At 44.5% G+C, this 23,071-nt stretch overlaps 2 long non-coding RNA genes across 2 annotated transcripts in view; one reads left to right on the top strand and one right to left on the bottom strand.

Moving 5' to 3' along the window:
* Positions 1–2,118: 2,118 nt before the first annotated feature.
* The window catches only part of LOC123379988, a 29,975-nt gene continuing 9,022 nt past the window's right edge, over positions 2,119–23,071 (top strand). The window contains exons 1-2 of the long non-coding RNA XR_006585172.1: positions 2,119–2,373; positions 4,143–4,202. This is a non-coding gene — a long non-coding RNA (uncharacterized LOC123379988). The remainder of the gene's footprint in view (positions 2,374–4,142; positions 4,203–23,071) is intronic.
* LOC123379990 lies at positions 14,969–21,268 on the bottom strand. Its single transcript, XR_006585174.1, has 3 exons — positions 19,012–21,268; positions 17,625–18,336; positions 14,969–16,544 (listed from the first exon to the last, which is right to left on the bottom strand). It is a non-coding gene; the product is annotated as an uncharacterized LOC123379990 (long non-coding RNA).

Raw genomic sequence — 23,071 nt, 5'->3', positions numbered from 1 at the left:
GTTTTACATTGTAACAGTTTTCCTTCACCCTCATACAACCTGTTTAACAGTCATCTGGTGCTTCTTACTACACACACTTTATTCTTTGTTCATTTGCTTAGTGTGTTTTTCTACTCCCCAACTAGCAAAATATAAATCCCATGCTTAAATGCCATCTCCTCTAGGAAGTCTTCCCTGACTTCCTCAGATAGTTAAATATTCTCTCCTCTTAATTTCTATGACACTCAGTACGTGCCTCTACTAAATCTCCTCGGACACTAAAATTATTTGCATAACTGTCTGTTCCACCAGGTAATAAGGCTGGGGATGTGCTGTTTATTTGTAAAACGTTAAAGACTAACACACACTCGGTACCAACTAGTCACATACTCTGATTGGCGGAGCGTCTGTTTCCTGCCCTGATGGAGTAACAGATGTCACACTAGCCCTTTTGTAGGAAATAATTAGAAACCAAGACAAATTATATAAATAACTATTTTCTGATGTTGAACCAAAGGCAGTGCGGGACTGTGATCTCTGAGAGATGGTAAACAACCAAGGTCAGACCCATGATTAGCATGGCTCCCTTTTGGAGAGGGGAGCCCCAACAGACTATAGCTGCTTCACAGAGCTGAAAAGACAGAGGTCAGAATTCAGGGCCACCGAGGCAGCTAGATTTTCTGGGACAGGGTAAGTGGGAGAAGTGAGCTAAGTACAAAAGGAGCTCTAAAACTCTGCTCTAGGAACCCCTTAAACCTTTAGCTGGATACTAACCTGTGTATGTGGAGAGAAAACAGCAGGAAGCCAGAATTAGTCTAACCCTAGGGCACTAGCCATTCTAGAACAGCTCTTTCTTTCTTTACTTTTTAAAGTTTGTCTTTATTTATTTTGAGAGAAAGAGTGAGCAAGTGGGGGGAGGGGTAGAGAGAAAGAGGGGGACAGAGTCCCAAGCAGGTTCCACACCATCAGTGCAGAGACCAATGCAGGGCTCAGATTCACAGATTGGGAGATCATGACTTGAGCTGAAATCAAGAGTGGGACACTCACCCGACTGAGCCACCCAGGCGCCCCCTAGCCTGGCTCTTTAAATGTTTCTAAACAAATCTTGAAAAGACTATGTCGATCCATGAGCAATTGAAACGCCTGCTGGAAAAAATTCTAAACTCTCTTCTAAAAGAAGATAAAATCCTTTAAAAATGTAGTACCAATGCCAAGCACACACTCAAATTTGCTAGGTATGTAAATGAGCATCAATACATGACCCATAACCAAAAGAGAAAATCAGGAACAGAGAAACATAGCAAGAAATGAGAAATGATAAAATTTGCAAACAAGAACTTTAAAACAGCTTATGATTATAACAAATAAAGTAAAGGAAAACCTCAACCTAATGAGTAGGGAATCTTAAGAAAGAAAGAAAAACTTAAGATAGAAAACCATGAAAATTCTAGAACTAACAAATACAATATTTGAAATGAAAATTAATCATGGGATTTAACATCTGATTAAATAATACGTAAGAAAGGTTGATGAACTTGAAGTCAGAGAACAACATTATATGACTGGAAGCACAGGGAGATAAAATGCTGAAAAAAAAAATGAACAGAATCTCAGAGACGGTTGCCTTGTGGTACAATATCAAGGAGTCTAGTGTATGCACAACTTGAGTACCAGAGGAGACAAAAGAGAGAAAATACTTACAGAAATGATGGTTGAAGAAATTTTAATGACATGGGAAACGTAAGCTCCGAGATACAAGAAGCTCAGTGTACTTCAAGCAGGATAAACACATATACCTCCCTACATACACATCACACCATGTTCTAATCACACTGCTGTAGACCAAGATGTGCTAAATAGAAGATTAAGAGGAATCTTAAAAGCAGCGGAGGTGGGGGTTGGGTGAGGGGAGGAAGATATTCTAGAAAAACAAAAGAATACCTATAAAAATGACCACGGGTTTCTCATTTCAAATCAGAGAAAATTGGAATAACCTCTTAATGTGCTGGGGGCGGGCGGATGGAGAACCCATTAACCTAGAAATCCATAGCCAAAGAAAATATTTTTAAAAGGAAGGCAAAATAAAAATAAACGAAAGCTGAAAGAATTCGTCACTTGCACTCCCTGCACTGGGAGAACTGTTAAGGAAAGTTTTCCAGGCCAGAGGATAATGATACTAAGTAAAATGTATCTGTACACCTAAGATCTGATTGTGTAAATTATACTTTGTTACCAAAGAAGTCTTTCTTCTCAGGCTGCCCTTCAGATTTCAGCGCTCAGTCAACCCTCCTTGAAGGCAACTGTATTTTTCAAGCGGATTCTCAGCTGGCTGGCAAGACCAGGGCCCCTATCTGCCTTCTCTACAGGTCTTCCTCAAATTCGCCTTTCAAAAAGGTAAGGGGATACCGAATACTGGTGGAAGATGTGGAGAAAAGGGAGCCCTTGGGCGTTGTTGCCAGGAACATAAGCTGGTGCAGCCACTCTGAGAAACAGTACGGAGCTTCCTCAAGAAATTAAAAATAGAACTACCATATAATGGAGCAATCCCGCTTCTGGGTATGTTTCCAAAGTAAACATCATCTTTATCTTGAAGAGATAGCTGCACCCCCTGTTTATTGCCGCATTATTTATAGTAGCGAAGGTATGGAAACAACCTAGGTGTCTGTTAACAGGTGAACGGTGAGGAAAATGTGAAATCCACACAATGGAGGGGCGCCTGGGTGGCTCGGTCGGCTGAGTGTCCGACTTCAGCTCAGGTCATGATCTCGCGGTTCGTGAGTTCGGGCCCCGCATGGGGCTCTGTGCTGACAGCTCAGAGCCTGGAGCCTGCTTCGGCTTCTGTGTCTCCCTCTCTCTCTGCCCCTCCCCTGCTCTCACCCCTCTGTCTCTCTCAAAAACAAATAAACATTAAAAAAATTAAAAAAAAAAAAGAAATCCACACAATGGAATGTTATTCAACCTTAAAAAAGGAGGAAATCCTGCCATTTGTGATGACATGGATGAAAGTGGAGGGCGTTGGGCTAATGCGTAAGTGAAATAAGTGGAATAAGCCAGACAGAGATTGATTAATTCAATGGTAGAGGAGCCCTTTCCCAGTGTATATGTATATGAACTCATCACATCGTGCACTTTAAATATCTTACGATCGTATTTATCAATTGCACTTCAATAAAGCTGAAAAAAAAAATCCTGCTCTTTCTCCCTTTGAAAGCTTCTCACACCAGGAGAGTTAACAGGGCACACGCTCAGAGGCTGGTGGTGAATTCAACAATCTGAGGAATTTTTATCAAAGAGACAGAGTTTTTCTTTTGGGTCCCAGTATTGGGTCTGCTGGGGATCTAGAAAGCTATGGCCCAAATCTGCTCTTCGGTTGGGAGTTTCTCAGTAAACCAGTTCCTTTCTCGATCCCCTGAGAAAAGATTGGAGGTTTGAAAACCAAAGCAAATGTGTCCCTGTCGGGCTTGGACCTTGCTTTGTGCTCTGTCGAGGGCAGGACACGTTTGCCAGTGTGCGTTTCTACCCCACCAGCCCAAATGCACCATGTAGGGCATCAGGTCTTATATTATGGTTGGTAAAGTGAAGTCATCAAGAGTCTTTTATCTTCACATCGGAGATTCTGCTTTTGTAGAATGGAGGTTACTCTATTCGGTGTACATATATTAAGGAGGGAGGCCCTCGGAATGTTGGAGATTTATTTTGCAAATGGTCTTATCCATGTTTGAAATCTCATGAAAGGAGGGAACCCAGGAAGGAATTCATCAAATTCCTCTTCCTTTTCTTCACACATCTTTACAGTCTTGTCGAGACTATTATTTCATGGTTTTGTAGTCGACAAGGAACTTTCCCACTCATGTTTTCACGCAAGCGTTACAACCGTACCCTGTGGGAAAAACAAGGTTAGGATTATCGTCTCATTTCACAGGTGTGGAAACTAAGCTCAGAGGTTTGCCCAACAGAGCTAGAACTAAGTAGTGGGTCTTCAAGGCCCCCAGTTCATTATCGTTGCCATGACACTGGCTGGCACACCTTGACTGGGTTGATGTCTAGCCTGCCTCTCACTGTGGGCTGACACCCGGGGCTTGCCTCCCGATTAGAACAGCCCCAACACAATGCTAACTCCCTTCCCTCGTCAAAACCCAATGGCCAGCTTCCTGTGCTTCTAGTTCTAGGACACAGCACTGGACTCTGGAGGAGCCTGGAACGATCCCATAAAGCTTTTCCAGGTAAGGAGCACAAATGTGAAATCGCAATTTCTTTTTCTCCTTTAAGTCTTACTGATTTATTTTCTAATTCCAGTAATTAACATACTGTGTTCTATTGGTTTCAGGAGCACAACTGAAATCATGATGTCTTAATCACAGCTTAGCTGCTTTTTTGGGTGCTTCATCTGATTTTGGGCCACCTTAAGTTATATGTTGCATTTCAGCTTGGTGCCTTCTCACTGGGCCCTCATAACCCAACTCTCCTCCCCTGGCCCTTGAAGCTTGGCCATCCTCTCTGTGGCTTCTCTAGGTCTCTGCTTCCCAGCACAGAACAGGAGGGTTCCTTTAAGAGTGACAGTCAAGGTACAAACAGCAGATCACAGTTTGGTCCTACATGTGTTTTTTGTGGGTAAGGGGCAGCCTCCCTTGTCCAGCTCCACCCCCTACACGGCCCATCTCCGATCTCAAAATTGGGTTCATTCAGTATGTGTCCCTTTGAATATTTTGCAAACACAGAGCAAAGTTGAGAGGCTGTGATGCACCGATTTCACCAGTTCATAATTCTGCAAGGAACCTTTCCACTTTACAGCCCAATGATCCAAGGTTCTGAGAGGGCAAGTGGCTCTCTGAAGATCACCCAGCAAGCTAGTGGCCGGGCTAGGGCAAAGATTCTTTCTGTTGCTTCCATCGTGTCCCTCCTCTCCCCCGTAAGTTTTCAGAGTCAAGAGGCAATGATCCTGTTGGGAGGTTGACTGTCCCTCAGGCAAGATTCAGATTCAAAGAGGAGAGGACTGGGGCGCCTGGATGGCGCAGTCGGTTAAGCGTCGGACTTCAGCCAGGTCACGATCTCGCGGTCCGGGAGTTCGAGCCCCGCGTCGGGCTCTGGGCTGATGATGGCTCAGAGCCTGGAGCCTGTTTCCGATTCTGTGTCTCCCTCTCTCTCTGCCCCTCCCCCGTTCATGCTCTGTCTCTCTCTGTCCCAAAAATAAATAAACGCTGAAAAAAAAAAAAAAAAAGAGGAGAGGACTACCAGCCTTCTGGTTGAACGGGCTCTATTTCTCAAGGGAAGACCCTACCTTTATTTATTCCTGAGGTTTAATTGTTTTGAGAACAGTTAAGTGCCTGTTTCTCACTAGTCACCCTTTGTTTCTTCCCTTGGACATATTTTTGCCGGGCTCCTTTTTATTTGCTTTGAAATACGGTTCTCCTGCACGCAGTTAAACCCTAAAGAGTTTGTTGATGGAATTTCAAATTGTTCTCTTCCAAGTGTTTTCTACTTCTGAGCTCTCCTTACCCAGTGAGGGTGGGGAGATGGAGTTAGAAATGAGAAAACTCAGTCTTGGGAGCCTCGCTGCGTTTCCTTAAAAAAAAAAAAGAAAATCAGCACAGCCTTTGACGAGCATGTTACAAGGTTTAATTCTCCACCTTAGAGTGTCCGTGAAAGGCAGTGTGATGAGCACACATCAAGCCTGGAGCCTGTCTTATAAGGAGATTTTAAGAGGGTCCACCTGCTTCTGGGTGGAAGCGGTGCTTTGCTATGGCACCAAACACATGGCTCGGCATTTCATGAAGGCTTTCTGAAGGGGGGAGAGAGACAGCTCATCTCAACGGCAGATCCGTTGCAGGCAGTAAGAAGCCAGTGGGGAGCTGGGTGCCTGTTCCAGTTATTATTACTGCTGTTGTCATTATTATGATCGTGTTTCAAATTCACTTAATGGCAACAACAGGGCCTGACCACCAAAAAAGAGACTCAAAAAAGATGTAATGTCTGCCCAAGGGCCTCGTTTTTGAGCTGAATGTTTTTCCAGTAACCATTTTCACAGTCCTTTGGTGGCTGTTGTGGGTACGTGTGTGTGTGTGTGTGTGTGTGTTCCGACCGGCCTGGCCAGATTAATGTCCATAAACCACACACGCAGAGGAGCTGTCTCGCTCACATACACTTTACTGCTGCTTTTGTTAAACCAGAGTCTCTTTTCAAGATAACATGACAGATTTATTGACATCATTCTGCCTATGCTGCCATCTTCTCAAATAGGATTTAGAGAACCTGACGGATGACCGGTGTTGGAAGTGACCTCAGAGAGCCAATGACATAGTGCTTAAACCTGCCCTTCAATCACCCCTCTTGCCTATTCTTGAATACACCTGATGCTAGAGAACTCAGCACCTAATAAAACAGTCCATTCCATTCTTAAACAATTCTGCTAGAACGTTCCTTCTTTCATTAGTGCCTTAGGTGTCTGCTCAGTCGATTTCTTTCTCCTTCCAGAGAGCAGCATTCTCTAATTCATGCAGGTTCCTTTCTCTCTTTGCTCATGGCTATGCCCCCTCTGGAGTGCTGCTTGGCACTGGGGGTTCTCTTAGTGCCTCTGGCTTTTCTATGGTTGGTCTTCCATTCCCCTGGGCATCATCTGGGGCTCATGTTCCAATAGGGCTGATGCTTAGTAAGTCTCCCTGAAACTTAGTGGCTTAAAACAAGAACAAATTATCATTTGTTATGATTCTGAATGTTGGTAGGGAAGTTCCTCTGCTGGTTTCTCCTGGGCCTCGACGTGGTGCCTTCAGATGGAAAGCTGGGCTGGGGAGGAAAGGGCAAGATGACGTCACTCTCATGTTCTGCAGTGAGTGCTGACAGTTGCCTGGGATTCTTTGGCCTTCCTTCACATGCCCGCCCTTTCTTCATTGTGCTAAACTGACATTCCTCCCCTGGTGGTCTCTGAGGCAGTTTTCTAAGGGGGTAAAAAGGGAGTAGGGTCTCTTAAGGCTATTGAAAAGAGCACATTGCTTCTGCCACATTTCTATTGGTCAAAGCAAATCACAAAGCCAGCCCAATTCAGGTTGGGGAATTATTTGCCTCTCTTGATGGTTCTTTTGTCTAGCAACACCCTGTCGGACTGGTTGTAGAGAAGGGACATAGAGACAGCAGAAGGTACAGATGGGCACGAGGGCGCCCCCTCCTCTCTCACCACTGTTTCTTCATTTGCTCGAGACCAGTATTTCTGGGTCTATAGTGACAACCCTCTTTTCTAAAGATTTTTGTTGATTTTGGAAGAGAATTACACATAGAGAGGAGGAAAGTATAATTGTAGCATAGGTGAACGTTGCCTTAAATCTCAAAGATGAAGACACTTAAAGACATGTGAAGAGCCTCTGTGGCCACTTTTAAGTTTTCAGCCTGGGACCTGCATCTTCAGATTCGACTATTTCCTCCTCTGTCATATCAGGGGTCTCATTGTTCAAGGGTCTCCATCCAAATCTCGACTCGAACCCCACCTCCTTCTAGGAAAACTTTCCTCTTCCTGGAGGAAGATTTTACCCCCTTTCCTGATATAAAATGACTTAGCTTTAATGATGTGGTCTTAGCAATCCAAACCCTCATAATGGTGGTCATCAATCAAATTTCATAGACAGGCGAGCACAGGATGGGTGCTGGGTCCCTAGGGGAAGCAGAACGTGGAGCTGCCTTTTGAGGGTTCCTTTTCTCTGTTCTCTTGTGAATGCTGTAGCTGACGGTTCCTCTTAACAGGACCTATTAAAATAGGATTCGCTCCCAAGGACAAACATCAGTTTTGTGTGCGAGTGTGCGTGTGTGTGTGCAGGCACGTGTTAAGTATGTCTGTGAAGTTCCTGGGAGTGATTCAGGTAAAATGGGTTTTATTCAATTAAAAATGGAGTCAATTGCTCACTTAGAAGTGGAGTCAATGGAACCTCCATTATTAAATGGAAAGTGTTTTACTTCTCTTTCTCTCAGTCTTGATCCCTGTTGGAATCATGACAGTTTGTGTCCCAGCCTGTCAAGTCAGTGGTTCCCACTCCCAACCAAAGACACATACACATCATTCTGAAGGGATGTCCGTCCACCTGCCAGTGGTGATTCTCCCCTAAGGACACACAGACAAGGTCTAATTCATGTTTTATGAGAGGCTTTCACATATTTCAGGGTAATTACCATGTCTGTCACAAGTCTGTTCTCTTAGATAGCCTTTCAGGCTGGTTTAATGAAATGTCATCTGAAAAATGTCACTTCACCAATGCAAAAAAAAAAAAAAAAAAAAAAAAAGGGAAAACATTCGTACTCACACCTACTATTTTGATTCCAGATGTTTCAGTCGTGCATCCAATAGGAATCCAAATGGTTAGACACACAATGTGGATAACATATGGGATATTGAGCATAAACTGTTAAGTCATCAATCTGCTTCTATTTCTTTTCTTTTGTGTCCAGTACAGAGTCAAAGACAAGGAGAAAAGAAGGCTCTGGAAGCAGATTCTATGTTCAACTTAATAATTATTTTCCCTAACTAGACAAGTCCTACAAAACTATTTAATAAATATTTAATATAATAGCCAGTAGTATTTAGTAATCACCTACTATATATCAGTCACTGTGCATCAGACTTCTAGAAAGCCCTTGGTAAAGGCCTATTGGGTGAACACTAAGTATTACTTAATACATACAACTTTGTGAAGTAGAAATTATCCCCATTTTCTAGAGGAGGACAATGGAATTTGGGAAGGTAAAGTGAGTGGGCCCAATTTTTATAATTAGAAAGTGTAGAATCCAGATCCTTCTTCTCACTGAACTCAGGGCACCCCTATCCTGGGCACTGATTGGCAGGGGAGGTTTGGGTTAGAGACAGTACAGGTGATTTTTCCTTGGTGTCTTCCTCTACATCTGAGGAGGAAAAGTCAAGGCTGAATTCAGGGAGCGGAGGAACACTGGGCTGGTCGAAGAAACAACGACGGGGGCGGAGGGGACTTAATAGCCAAGATAAGGAGAGAAGAATGTGTTGGGGTGCTTGGCACATACTGAGTAGACCAGTCCAACTGGATGTGGGAGGACTCATTTGAGGGTGTATCGGAGGTTGGTTTTGAACTCTGTGTACGTTTGATGAGAGTCTTTGAAATAGTTTGACCATGGACAGCTTTAAATAACAAATTAAGAAGGCTTGTTACTATGGATTGGTCAAGGCCAAGAGCACTGACTGGTCTTGTTTATAGAGATGTAAGCCTGTTCAGGGAAAATTCCTTCTTGGTGATGTTTGGCAAGTTATGGGCAGGCCTTTCCTCCCCTTTGGAATGGGAAGCTGTGTGATTCAGATTTAGGTTTGAGAATAGGACACAAGGTAAGTCTCTTGATCTGTTTCTTTGTCACTAGAATTTGGAAAAAAAGTAAGAGTTTGTCATGTGATACCTGGCATATATTTTCCTTGGAAGTCCCTAAAAATGTTCAACAACAGAATTCAAGATTTAGGATCAGTTCTTAGGATCAGTTCTTAGGATCAGTTCATTCTTAATCTTTCCTTCAACCCAAGTCCAACAAGAGGAAGCCAATGAATTTATTCACTCAACAAATACGTGAAGAGAAACTACATGTGCTACGTACTGGGTCAAAGCTCAAAAAATCAGGGGGTGGACAAACCAGATATGATTCCTGTCCTCAAATAATTTATAGTCTCTGTTCTGAGCTAATCATCCTATAACGTTATTGTGCAGCATTACAGTGTTAGAGGGTGATGAGATATTACTGAATTCAAAATGTCCAGCAAAGGGAAAGGATACTTGACCACAGAGTGATCTCCCTGACTCTGGAGGTGATTCCTGCACTAAGTAGGAACTGGACTTAAATTTCTACTAAAACATCTGCCCAACATGGGAATAGAAAAACCTAGAATTCATGTTTCTAAGTACATGCATCTGAGCCTGGGATGGGGCCATCCAGGATGGGACTGAAAAGGAGTAAAAAGTGGAGTGGGGAGATATTTTTCTTCCTTCCCCTGGAGGAAAACCAATGTGGGATGGAGCAACCATAGGCCAAGTCCTCTCAGGAGAGCTGAACAACACAAAGAAGGGTCAGAGTTCTTCCACAACAAAGGGAGAATCACCCTCCAGGTTTAGCCTGATTCCAAAGTCAAGAAAGCTGAGATTGGTTTCCTTTTGAAACCAGGAGACTCAGCCCAGGAGAAAATGTAGATTCATTTTTGATCTTAAGAAGTTCATCATCAGGAGGCCGGTGCAAAGATGAATTTGAGGTCATCAGCTGATTTCTTGGCTTATGCCTGTAATGGCTGCATGCAGGTGCACTGGTCCCTTCTCGAAGTCTCGCGAGATTATTTTATGTAAACTGTCTGGGCCTCAGTTTTCCCGTTTGTTTCATGATACTGATGATATTGTTTGAAGGGCACCATATGAACTAAATGACTCCGCTTGAGCAGTTGGCCAAACATAGTAGCTGGCACCTGGCTAAAACCCAGTACTTGCCTCATTCCATCACATCTGGAATTGAAATACAGCTTTAACAAAGTACACATTTTGTGAGAGAGGTTTGGTAAGCAAGATAGGAAAGTATTCATTATTAACAGTTTCTCCGGTCAGGTCCTCAGCTCCTTAAGGTATTCATTCCAACACTGGTGGGAGGGAGCTCAAATGAGGCAGCGCATGGGAAAGCCCTTTGCAAACTCTTCAGTACCCTCCTCACAGCGGGGACCCTCTCGGACCTGAGGGGCCCTGCTCACTGGCTTTGCAGCAAGGATGCTGGTGTCACGAGGCCAGCATCACTGTGTGGAGGAAGCCTTCGTTATTAGCCCCACGGGCCTGCTAATGATGACCACAGGCAAAGCAGCGGTGAGGAGGTTTTCCATTGTCGTGCCTTTTCCTAACCCCAATTTGGGCCACCTCTGGCTGCTGTGCCTCTGGGTGCCTGGGGCCCAGAGGCCTGTAATAAACAAGACCACTCTTGGGGAGCTTCCACTCATCTCCAGCCAGCGTGACTCTGACTTCCCAAGAGAAGATAAATGACGGATAAGCCCATGGAGAGGGAGGGAGACACTTGTCATTACCAACCCGGGGCGGACAACAGAGGGCTGGGCAGAAAGGCAGGAAGCAAATGGCACTGCTGCCCCTGTAGCTGCTGCCCCTCTGAATGCTTCCTGGTCGCAGCATGGGGCAGGGTGGTGACGATCTGTCTCACCGAAGAGCTCTCCGGAGGTGATTCCAGGGGCCCTTCTTGGAGGAGCAGAGGCAGATCCTGCCAGAGTTTGCTGATACCACCGACTCCATCGAGGGTGCCTTCTTGACTAGAGCCTTGAGGCTGGAGCTCGGCCTCCATTTAAGTGTAAACCTGCAGGAGAAGTCATCTCTAAATGGACTCATTTCAGCTTCCCCACGCTTAACACGTGCGCACGCACGCACTTGTCTTTCTGTTTTTCTTCTAGGGCACTAAATGATTCTCAAATTTCAGTGTACATCAAAATCACCTGAAGAACCTCTAAGTGTGCAGGAACCACCCCTCCACCATCACCACCGCTACACCCCACAGACCTATGGGAATCAGGGGATCTGTGTTTTAAGCAGTTTTCCAGGTGATTCTTACATAGACGGGTCTTTTTAGAAAAATTTTAAAGCTTATTTATTTTGAGAGAAAGAGAGAGAGAGAGAGCAGGGGAGGGACAGAGAGAGAGGTAGAGAAAGAGAATCCCAACCAGGCTCCATGCTGTCAGCACAGAATCTGACGTGGGGCTCGAACTCATGAACCATGAGATCATGCCCTGAGCCGAAACCAACAGTGGGACACTTAACTGACTGAGTGACCCAGGCACCCCTCTACGTAGATGATTCTTGCATCTCAAAAGTGATATCCTATTCTGGGGGTTCAACATTCGATACAGAACCGATTGTATAGAGTGTTAAGACCAGAAAAGACTTCAAGGTTATCTAGAACAACCTTTCATTCCACAAAGGACACAGTATCATATAGTGGATAAAGGCATAGACTCTAGCAAACTGTCAGAATTCAAATCCTGGCTCAGCCTCTTACAAGCTGTCTGATTTGGGTGCAATCATAGGTACAATCAAGACACCTAAATTCTCTATGCTTTTTCCATCTATGAAAGGGAGAGAATATCAAATAGGATTATACCTACATTACAAGAAGTTTCGTGAGGTTTATGTCAATTAATATAGGGAAATCATTGAGAAGGGAAATCATCATAGTCAGCATTCAGTAGATAGTATTTGTATCATTCAGGATTCAGAGAAGCAGAACTGCTTTGCGTGGGATAGAATAAGAAATAGATTGCAAGGATTAGGCCATATGCAATTGTGGGAGCTGATTATGTTGACTATTTACGTCTATAATGTCTGCCTTTGGTGTTGGGCCTGAAGTCTGCAGGGCTAGACATAGAGAAGGAAATAGACATAAAGTACGGATACCAAGAACAGACGAGAATCGGTAATATTTAGCTGGAAGGGGATCTGTCTCTCCCCTCCTTCAATCTCAATGATGCTGCTGACCCACAAGATGAGCTGACTCCCCGCATCACAGAGTAGCACCTACACCTGACCCGTGATTCAGAGGCGTTGAAGGAGAGCATCTTCGGTGCCGGAGGAGCTGAGGGCCCATCTGTACCTCATGGCCATCGGGTAAGCTGTTAGATTGGTGACGATGTGCATGAACTGAAGCCATGCCTGCCCTCACCGACTTTCAGAGTACAAAAAGGATGAACTGTCTCCCCTTCGTGTCCCCCTTCCAAAGCTCACATGACCCTGATTTGGAACGCTAACTTGCGGCCAACTCTAACGTGAAACCTTATAGAGAAGGGAATTGTAGGATTTATAGTTCCAGCTTAGCTAAGTGGATAGAGTGCAAGACCGCCATCAGAACACTGCAACAGAGAGGGAAAGTAATTTATTCGAAGTCACGCAACAAATTTGTAGGAGAAGATTGACAAGGGGCGGGACCTATTGTTTTCTATTCATGCTATTCAAGCCTCCTGGTTATGACAATGATCTTAAGAGGGTATCCATCTGAATGGTCTCTGGACCCACAGACAGAAGCCCCAAGGGGTGATGGATCTACTTCAATAATACATTAACCGAGGACCTTCTAGGTGTCAGATACTCGGCCCCTGGGCAGGTAGGAGTCCTTACTCTCAACCTGCTCACAGGGAAGACAACTGCATCAGTAAGTACGATAAAGGCTAGAGAGACACATGCTGCAAAAGAGGGACAGTGGCCGTGTTTGGATAGAGCTTGATGGAAAGTGGGTTATCAGGATAATGTCCGGGCCTTTTGCCTAATAGCCAAAATTCATCACGTCCAACCCTTACTTCTGCGCTCTAATCCCTCGGTACTCCACCCTGGGAACATAGGGCTTATGGGTTTTCTGGAACTGAGGGTTTCCCAGGATGCAGGACTTCCAGTGCTGAAACTGGAAAGTGTCTGGCAAATGGGGGTAAGTTGGTCACCTTAAGGCCGAACAAAATAGAGTTAGTTTCTGAAGGGAAAGAGCAAGTAAATAAAGCCAGCTAAGTACAGTATAATACTCTCTTGGCTATTATGGGGGACTTAAAAAAAAAAAAAAAAAAGGACCAAACCTGCAGCACTCAGTCGCACAAGCCCAGAACCACTCACAAACAATAAAGAAGCCAATCAAAGGAAGCAGGACCCTCCAGTCACCCTCAACTTTCTTCAAAAGTTCCTGAACTATTCCACTCGGGTTCCCAAATCCTCTCACCTCCTTTTTGTTCTCCCAGAGGCTTTCAAAGACCACTGGACTTGGTTTTTGTTGAGTCTCTGTGGCTTTTACTTTGGGTCTTTCACTGACTTTGGCTTCACCGTCGCCTTTGTGATCCTTTCCAATCAAGAAGAACGGAAAGAGGACACTCCCACTCAAAACACCCAGCACTACCAAGACGGAAAGACCTTGAGCAGAAAAGAAGGTACTGGAGTTCATGTTTGGTTGCCAGTGCTGACATGGTCACTCAAGGAATTCTCCAGCTCTTCGGATGGAAAGTTTGAAATAATCAGGGGTGCCTATCAGGACCTTTAACTTCCACTATACAAACATCATATCAGATGAATCACCTTCCGGATCTACCAACCAGGGTCTTTGTTTGGCTTGCACAACTAAAATTAGCAGCTCATTCATAATCCATAACGGCTGGGGAATTATCTCATACACATGGGACAAAGGAGAGGGATCCGAAGAGGGGCCTCTTCCCTAAGTCTCATCCATGAGATTCTTCTTGTTAAAGAGGCACTCTCAAGCGTCCAATTTGCCGCAATTATAGCAATCAAAACAGCATTCATCCTCCTTCCGCACCTGACGAGCCAACTCATGCATTCTCCCCGACAGTGGTGGGGAGGATGCTAATGCAGCTCCCATCCCCCTGGTTCCAGCTATAGCCATCACAACCGCCCCTACTCCCTCCCTCACAGCTGGAGTTGGTTCACAGGCCAAGGGGCTCGGTCATGTCGACGCCCCATGGTAGACCTGTAGCTGCCCCGACCCACATGGGCTCACTGGTTCTCCAGGGAAAGAGGGCAATTAGCTTTTGATATTGGCTTATGTATCTCTACCCCCAAAGGCTGGATGCAAAAGAACTGATTAGAGGCAACCTCTTCCATTTTGTAAGTTTCTAAGGCTGATAAAGAAGTCCCTGCTGTGAGAACAGGTGCAGGTGTAGCACTATGGAGAAGCCGGGGCTTGTCTGATTGCTTCTTTGTGCCAGCCTCCCTGGCATTTGAATGGGCGCTTTGTGAGCACACAGTCTCCCCAGATTGCAGGAACCGGCTGCTGCTGGTGGTGGGTGGGGGGGGTCTGTTGATTAAAGGCCCATTAACAGAGCACGAATAACTCTCAACTTCCTCCTCTCACCTGCTTCTTTGTTTTCATCTAACGGCTTTCGGGAGAGCTGAAAATGTTATTAAATTATTCCAACCCCCATGATGCTGCCATTATGAGTCCTGTCAGAGCATGCCTTCCCCAGCAAGGTACCTGTAAACATTCTTGTGAACCACTCCCGGGCTTACCAATAGATGATGTAAGAAGTCTGCAGCTACTCTAGTCAGGCTGGCTTTGAATCATCTGCATGCACACCAACCCTGTGTTCCTCCCTGGAAGCACTGGCTGCCCCACCAGTGACACATTTCCATGGACCTTCAAGGTCATTGACCACAGTCCTAAGGTTGTTACTCACTATGTTTCCCTCGGTCCCTGCCGAGAGTCTTTGGGAAACAATACACAAATCTTTGTTGTTACTAAGGATGATTGCCAAGCCCAGTGGAACATTCTCTCACCTTTTCTCAGTGTCCTCATCTTTAAGTGGGGATAACGGGGATAACGAGAACACCAAAGCACTATTATGGGTCCCAAATGAGATCGTGTTTGCAGAATACCTAACGTTCAATTGTGTGCTCAATTCTTTTTTTCCCCGTCATGTCAGCCGATCAGTTATTTTTAATAACCTCCACTGGAATGTCCTGCTGTCTCTCAGTCTGACGAAAAGTTCTCCTAGAGCTGGGCGCTTCTAGATTTTCCATTTGTCCACACAATCTACCAGGCATCTCGAATGCGGAAAGAGCCAGGAGTCTCCGACTGGAGTGTTGGTGCTGCCCACTGTACCCCGTTCCTCTCTCTGGTTGTCTTTCAATCGTCCTTTTGTCTCTTCTGGGTCCTTACTCTTCCTTTCCTCCTTAAATACCCTGCCCTCTTATCTTGGCCTTGCCCTATGGCAATCACACTCCTTCATTTTAAAGCGATGTCCCACCTTCCATGAATCTCTTCCCTGGTGGACCCAGCCCACAGGGACCTCTTTTCCAGATTGCTAATCCCTTCACAGTAGCATCACCAAGCCTAGCGAGTAATTGCTTCCCAAAAGCCTCACATGAATATAGAAAAAATGCGGTCCTCTTGACCGTTTTGCAAAACTCCTTCCCTGGCTGTGCTGTCTATGTCTACGCAGCACTTTAAGCCAGAGGCTGGCAATCAGTGGCTCCATGGCCGAATCTGCCCTGCTTTCTCTTTCTGTCTGGCCTAGAGCTAAGACTGTTTATTTTCTTTAAATGGTTGGAAAATGAAAAGAGGAATAATGTCTCATGGCATATGAAAATTATAGGAAGTTTAAATTTCAGCATCTGCAAACCAAGTTTTATCAGAACACAGCTGTACCCATGTTTTTATGTATTGTCTGCAATTGCCTTCAGACTATAGTGGCAGAGTATGAATTATTTGCTCTCTGCCCTTCACAGAGAAAGGCTGCTGACCCTTGCCTTAACGTGTACAAAACCCTTCACATTTGCTCATTCATTCGGTCCTCATATTAGGCCTGTGGTAACATCTCCATTCTCAGAAGCTCAGAAAAGTTGAAGCCGTTCGCCCGAGCCGGCAACCCGTTGTCCCCAACCCGTTGTCCCAACCACACCTACCCCTGTACTATTCTTCATGCCAGGCATCATGGAGGTAACTCTTTGGCCTGGAATCCATTCTCTCTCACATGCCTCACTTAGCATCTCCAAGGTGCTCCCTCAGGAAATCTGGGTGTGTGGAAATGTGAGCTTGCATCAGTGGCTCCCCAGACGGCTCTGAAATGGGGTGCAGTTGTTAGCAAATGAAACTCATCAATAACTAGTAAATGGCCTCTGGTCTCGGGTGGTGCGGGAGCTGGGTGAACTGTGTCCGGCCAATCGTAACTCCTTCCTCAGCTGACTCTAGTAAGGCTTAATTAGGAGGAGGTGACATGTTGCTGGTGACCACCAATGGGCAGCAAAGTGTACAAATGAGCAGATGGAGATCCTGTCCCCCATCCAACCATTCTGAGGCAGCTGACTGCCTGCCCAACCCCCCTCCCAAATCTCCTGCTGTCCTCCCTCTTCTCCTGAGCTCCTGGGCTCACTGGCTGTCTTTAGTTTCTCCCTCACTGGTCCTTGGTTTTGGGCCATACTCTTTCCTTAGGGATCTATCTTATGCTTTCCCAGGGGTTGGGTGACGTAGGGTGAATTACTTGCCCTCACTGAACACATCTGTTGAATGAGGATAATACCTTTATATTCAGCATAGTTGTGATGGTCACACATGAAAATTTATGTAAAGTACACTTTGCACGGTGCCTGATCTATTGACCAGACTCAGTAAGTGATAGCACAGCAGCGTCTTCCTTTGGAGTCTCAACAAAGTTAGGAACAAGCCTTTTCTTAGAAGTCTGTTTCTTCTCCCCAGAGCTTTCTGACATGGGTATAACCCTCCCTCTCTCATTTCCCCCCAGTCCTCAAGTTCCCCAACATTTTCTCATGGCTCCTTTGATAGGAAAGCCAGCAATGTCTGTTGATATGACTCCTGTCCTGGAGAGGGAGTGGTAGTTCTGAACCAGAGCTGAAGCCTCTCACTGGGAATGCCAGGTTCCAAGGATGCCCTCCATGGCCACAGGGGACACTGACCAGGCCTTGCCCCCTCCCAGAAACCAGGATTTCCAGGCTCTCATTGGAAGGTTCCTTCCAAAGCCTTTCTGGTGTACCCATGAGTAGAGTCAAAACTAACTACTACCTTTGTAGAGACTTCCATTTCAGTAGTAGCTACTGGACTAGTCAGAATTCTCCAGAAAAACAGAACCTACAAGGCGATATGTATATACAGAGAAACAGATTTATTAAAAGGAATTGGCTTACACAGTTATGGAGCCTGGTGAGTCCAAATTCTGCCTGTCGACAAGCAGTTTCAGGATCCAGCAGAGCTGATGGTACAGACGAACTCTGAAGGTAGTTTGACAGAGAATTCTCTCTTGCTCCAGGAGACTGGTCTTTTTGTGCTATTCACGCTCTCAACTGCTTACTCAAAGTTCACTGATTAAATGTAAAACTCATCCAAAAACATCCGCCAAGTTGATATAATATTAACCACTACAGATAATGGGCATAAATACTCTTTCCATTGCCTTTCTTGGACAATTCCTATTTTGTTTGTCTTTCTAAACAAGTATATTTTAGGAGGGAGAGCAGTTGGAGGGCCATGTGATGTTACTTCCTCTATCCAGAGTGGTCAAATAAGAGTAATACATATACCCTCCTAGGGGGGGTAAAACTCTCTCAACTGTAGAAAGCACTTTTCAGTCACATTCTCACTGGTGTGGGCCAGGCGGCAACGGGTCAAATATGGCTCATTTTTCAGAGAGGGAAACTGAGGCTTGGTTGAAAGAGGAAGCTTGGCCAAGGTTGTCTTACACAGTACATTTGTTGGTGATACAGGACAGCTGAGTAGGTACCCTGGAAGCCCGCCCAGAGTTTTCCCACTCCTTACCTAACATTGGTACAGTTGGCATGTCATGAAGCCAAAAGTTGAGCAATTGCTTCAAGTGGGTTTGAGATCCTTTCAATCAAGGGCCTGTAAGGAAAAATTGTGAAAGCCTTTAATATTTAGTAGTTGTCCTGATTAGCTCATCCACCTAGGTTAGCTCTGATTCCTCTTGTCTTTGACTCAGCTGTTTTACAGCTCTGTACCGATAGAAATTAAGTTGTAGAAAAGGGACAGGAACGCAAATAATTCCGGTCCACAGAAATGCAAATTGAGCCTAATGGGATGCGATAGATTATTGTGAGTGCTTTTGCGTCTCTTTGTCAATTCATTTCAGCTTTCTGTATTTGACTAAAAGTATGTGACCCCGTGAATTTGTATTTGAATTCACTGCAACGTCCACTGGCTTCTTCATCAATTCCTGAGGCAAAAAAAATCTTTGGCATATATTCATTTTCTATCTGTAAGAGCATCATGATTATATCCTCTTTTAAAACGCATCATTTAATAAGTCAGTGTAAACCCTACATACATCTCGTCTGGCCACACTGCTCTGTGTTCCCACACCTCACCAAAAGAATAAATAGAAGTGTCTGTGAGCTTCGGAACGTTCTGGGGAATTAGGTGCTTTACAAAGCACCTCCACCTTTTATCATCGCTTTTGATTCCTCCAGTCCACCTGGGAGAGCAGATACCGTTCCTAATTCACAAATAGAGAAAATGAAGGCCAGAGAAAAAACACGTTTTATTAAACCAAGATCTTACAGCTCTACGAGGCAGAGCCAGGACGTCAGCCTGGCTTCTCCTAGTCCTCTGTTCAGCCTCTTCATAAAGCCACGTCTTCTATTTTGATAAGAAATGCTGCGGACTCAGCCTGGCAACTGGATCCCCGTGAGGGAGAGCTGCTGTTTCAGAAAAAAAAAAAAAAAAAAAGCCAAGAATTTGGATATAACCGAAGTTCTGAGAAGTCACAGGTCCATCCCCAGGGATGCCGGTCAGAGTCCTTTTTCATTTTTCCCCTTGAGCACAAAAGCTAGTTTTACATTTTAATGGATTTAATTACTGCATGGAGATCTGAACAGATAGAAAAGGAACAGGCAGGGAGGACACAGTGATGGTCTATTGAGCAGCATTTGAATTAATTTGGAGTTTTCATCCCTATGATTAGTGTGGTTATTAGTGTTAATACTTGGAGTTCATGTTAGCAGGGTGTTATTGCGAGTTTGAAGCATTAAAAGAAGCCTGATTTCCTAGTATTTGTTTGTTTACTTATTAATCAGTCCATTCATAATTGCTATGGTGCTGACATACAAAACGGCTCCTGCGTTCAACTTCTCAGCTTGACTTAATAAAGGAGAATATTGGGTCTCATTTAGTCAGTGTTTAATGCTAATAGATTGTCCTTGTTTATTTTGGTCACTTCCCCACTGTGGGCATTCTCTCTTTTGTCTTCAGACCACCGTGGAGACTCAGATAAAGCCTCAGAGCTCCCGGAAAGAGCCTAAGCTAGGGTTTGCGATACCGGATTTCTGTTGACTTGAGCTCCTGGGATGGTCTTGGGAAAGCCGCGCCTCCTCTCTGGCCTCCGTTTCCCCTCAATAAACTAAAAGGTTTAAGTGAGATGATCCCTGTTTCCTTTCAGCTCTGTGGTTCAGGGAGCAAATCAAAATGGAGGGGTGACTGGAGTGTGATAGAAATGTGAAGTTGTAACTACGAGAATACCTCTCCTAATGCATTAATTTTTCAGTCTGCTGTTTTACTTCGAAGTACATAGGTGCGGATTCATTTTTTTCTTCTTGTTGGCTCTGGATGCGTTGGAAATCTCCAATCTGAGCGTTTGTGTCTTTCTTCAACTGTGGAAAATTCTCGGACATTTTCTCACTGAATGTTGACTCTCTCCCTTCTCTTTGAGCCCCTATTAAAAGTTGGCAGACCGCAAAAAAAAAAAAAAAAAAAGGCAGACTACATTCTGTTAATATCCTAAAATCTTGTCTTCCAGGCATAAGTTCCATCTACTGCTGTGTCTACTCTGCTTTCTGAACCCTCAAGCTTTCAACTTCAATGATTTTTGTTTCTAGAAGCAACATTTGTTTCTTTCTCAAATCTGCCTAGTCTTTTTTTTTTTTCCACGGAGCCTTATTTTTTTTCTTACAGTTCGATCATTCATTGCACATCTTTAGTCATTTTAAGCTTCTCGTGGTCTCCATTTAGATGGCTTTATCCTGACTTCTTGATGTGCAGATCCCCCTGTGTATTGTACATGTTTACTTTGCCTTTCTTTTCTCGTGAATTTTGTGATTTTTTGAGTACGAGCACATGTTCCGTGACGATTATGGGAGTGACTTCAATGCAATATAGGTTGCGAAAATATCGCTCTAGAGAAAGCTTTACATTTGCTTTTGGTGAGTGTCTCAGAGGTATCATGATCCCAGAAACATTTTAATGTAAATCTTGAGGCTTAGGGATTCCTATCACACATGGGTTATATAGTCTCTTACTCTAGGTCACTGCAGAATAGGACACATGGAGGCTGTTTTTTTGTTTGGTTGGTTTGGTTTTATTTCTACACAGAATCTCAGCCAAGACAGGTTTCCTGATAATCTCCCTGGGTGGGTGTGGTAAGACTGAATGATGACTACTAAAAATATCCAGGTCCTAATCCCTGCATCTTGTGAATGTTACCTTATGGCAAAAAAGAGTCTATAGATGTATTGAAATCGAGGATCTTGAGATGGGAAGATTATCCTGGATTATCAAACTGGACCCTGAATATGATCACAAATATCATTATAAGAGGAAGACAGAGGGAGATCTGACCGCAGAAAGGAGACTCCAACGTGGCAACGGAAGCAGACATTGGGGTGATGCTTTGAAAGTAAAGGAAGGGGCCGCAGACAAAAGAAAGCAAGAGATGCAGAAAAGGCTTGGAAAAGGCAAGAAGGCAGATCGTCCCCTGGAGTCTCCGAAGCGAGCAGTCTTGCTGGCATCTTGAATTTAGACTGACTTCCAGAAGCTCAAGAAAATAAATGTGTTATTTTATTTTATTTTATTTTTTTCAACGTTTATTTATTTTTGGGACAGAGAGAGACAGAGCATGAACGGGCGAGGGGCAGAGAGAGAGGGAGACACAGAATCGGAAACAGGCTCCAGGCTCTGAGCCATCAGCCCAGAGCCTGAGGCGGGGCTCGAACTCACAGACCGCAAGATCGTGACCTGGCTGAAGTTGGACGCTTAACCGACTGCGCCACCCAGGCACCCCAAATGTGTTATTTTAAAGCCATTAAGTTGCAGTAATTTGTTGCAGCACTAATGAGAAACAGAGCTGGTTAGCAGAGTTTTTCTGTTCCTCTTGGACTGAGAGCAGTCCTTCAAAGGTCATCCCAAGAAAACTTGACTGGATTTTCCACGAAAGCAGACAAGGAGGATGTTGTCGATTCAGTCCAGCCAGGCTGGGAAGACATGGAATGACGAGATTCAACAACTCCTGTGACTGCAAATCAGCCTTCAGAGGGAGGATACAAAGACATGGTTTCTTGATTCTGAGCCTTTTTTTCACTGACCAAATCAATGTCTTCAAATGATATAACATAGTTGTCAGGGACGGTGGGACAGAAGTTGGTGTTTTGTATTCCATTTGTCTTATAATTTGCCATATGAAGAGAAAAAGCATCTTCGGCAAAATATTTACATTCTACACCCCAATTTTCTCATCTTTAAATGAAACTAATAAGAGTGCTTCTCTTATATTATCATGGCGAGGCTCCCCTTGGATAGGGCATGTCAAATGGCTGGGCGTGTATATGCCTTAGCCTTGCAGATAGACTCAGGGTCCCTGGAGGATCTTGGCCCAGGATTCTTGTCCAAGAACTATGTGGAGAGAATTAAATGACTCAAAAAGATTCATGAGAAGTTTTAAGGGCTCAAAGAGCAACAAAATGAAGTTTTGTCATCACCAAAGCCCTAGAAAACAGAAGATTCTGCTAATTTTGGAAGGAGAAGAGCTGATTTAAAATAGAAGATGCTAATGTGATTGCTATGTTGTTCATTCAACAAACATGCATTTGTTGGGTGGTATCCTATGTGAGGCTAGATGTCAAGTGCTGCGCAGAAGGCAGACATCGACAGCCACCACAGTCATCCCGTTTCTAGCACAACCAACCATGCTGCTGTAACAGTTCACAACATTGCAAGGGAATTTCAGAGGCCTTCTCTGAGGTGGAGAGTCTAGGAACTGCTTATAAGCATTTTACAGATGGGGAAACTGACCCTCAGGTTTTATAAAGTCAAAGTTGGCTCTCAACTTTGTCTGCTAATTCACTGCCATTGACCCTATATCACAGCTAAGTTGAGATCCCTGACCTCAGAGTGCTTAGAGATAAGACGGACAATCAAAGAGGAGAGAGCACTAGAAGGTACATGTGACTACCACAAGATATAAAAAGAGAAACAAATAAGGTCCTTGGGAGACTAAGAAGGCTGTGATATGGCGTGGGGTGGGGTAACCTGGTAAGACAAAACATAGAAGACACGGTGGAGGGACATGAAAACATTCACATTTAAAAATCCTTCACCTTCAAAAATAAAAACCAGTAACCCAACAACAACAGGAATGGTTTCTGACCAGGTCAGCATGTTGTACTACATGTTTTCGTTCCATAAGCGATTATTATGTACCTACTATATGTGTGGGGTTGATCACAGTGACCCGGAAGTGATGGCATACTGTGGAACCAGCCTGATTTAGGGAAAGGAGACCTGTGCTCCAGCCCTGACACTGAATGTGGCCTCTGGTTTTTTTGTTTCCCCTTCAGCTTGAGTTTCTTCT

Source organism: Felis catus, chromosome C2, assembly GCF_018350175.1.
Source record: "Felis catus isolate Fca126 chromosome C2, F.catus_Fca126_mat1.0, whole genome shotgun sequence".
NCBI classification, from domain to species: Eukaryota; Metazoa; Chordata; class Mammalia; order Carnivora; family Felidae; genus Felis; species Felis catus.
The sequence above is the reverse complement of the archived record's forward strand: the minus strand, read 5'-3'. Positions and strand labels throughout refer to the sequence as shown.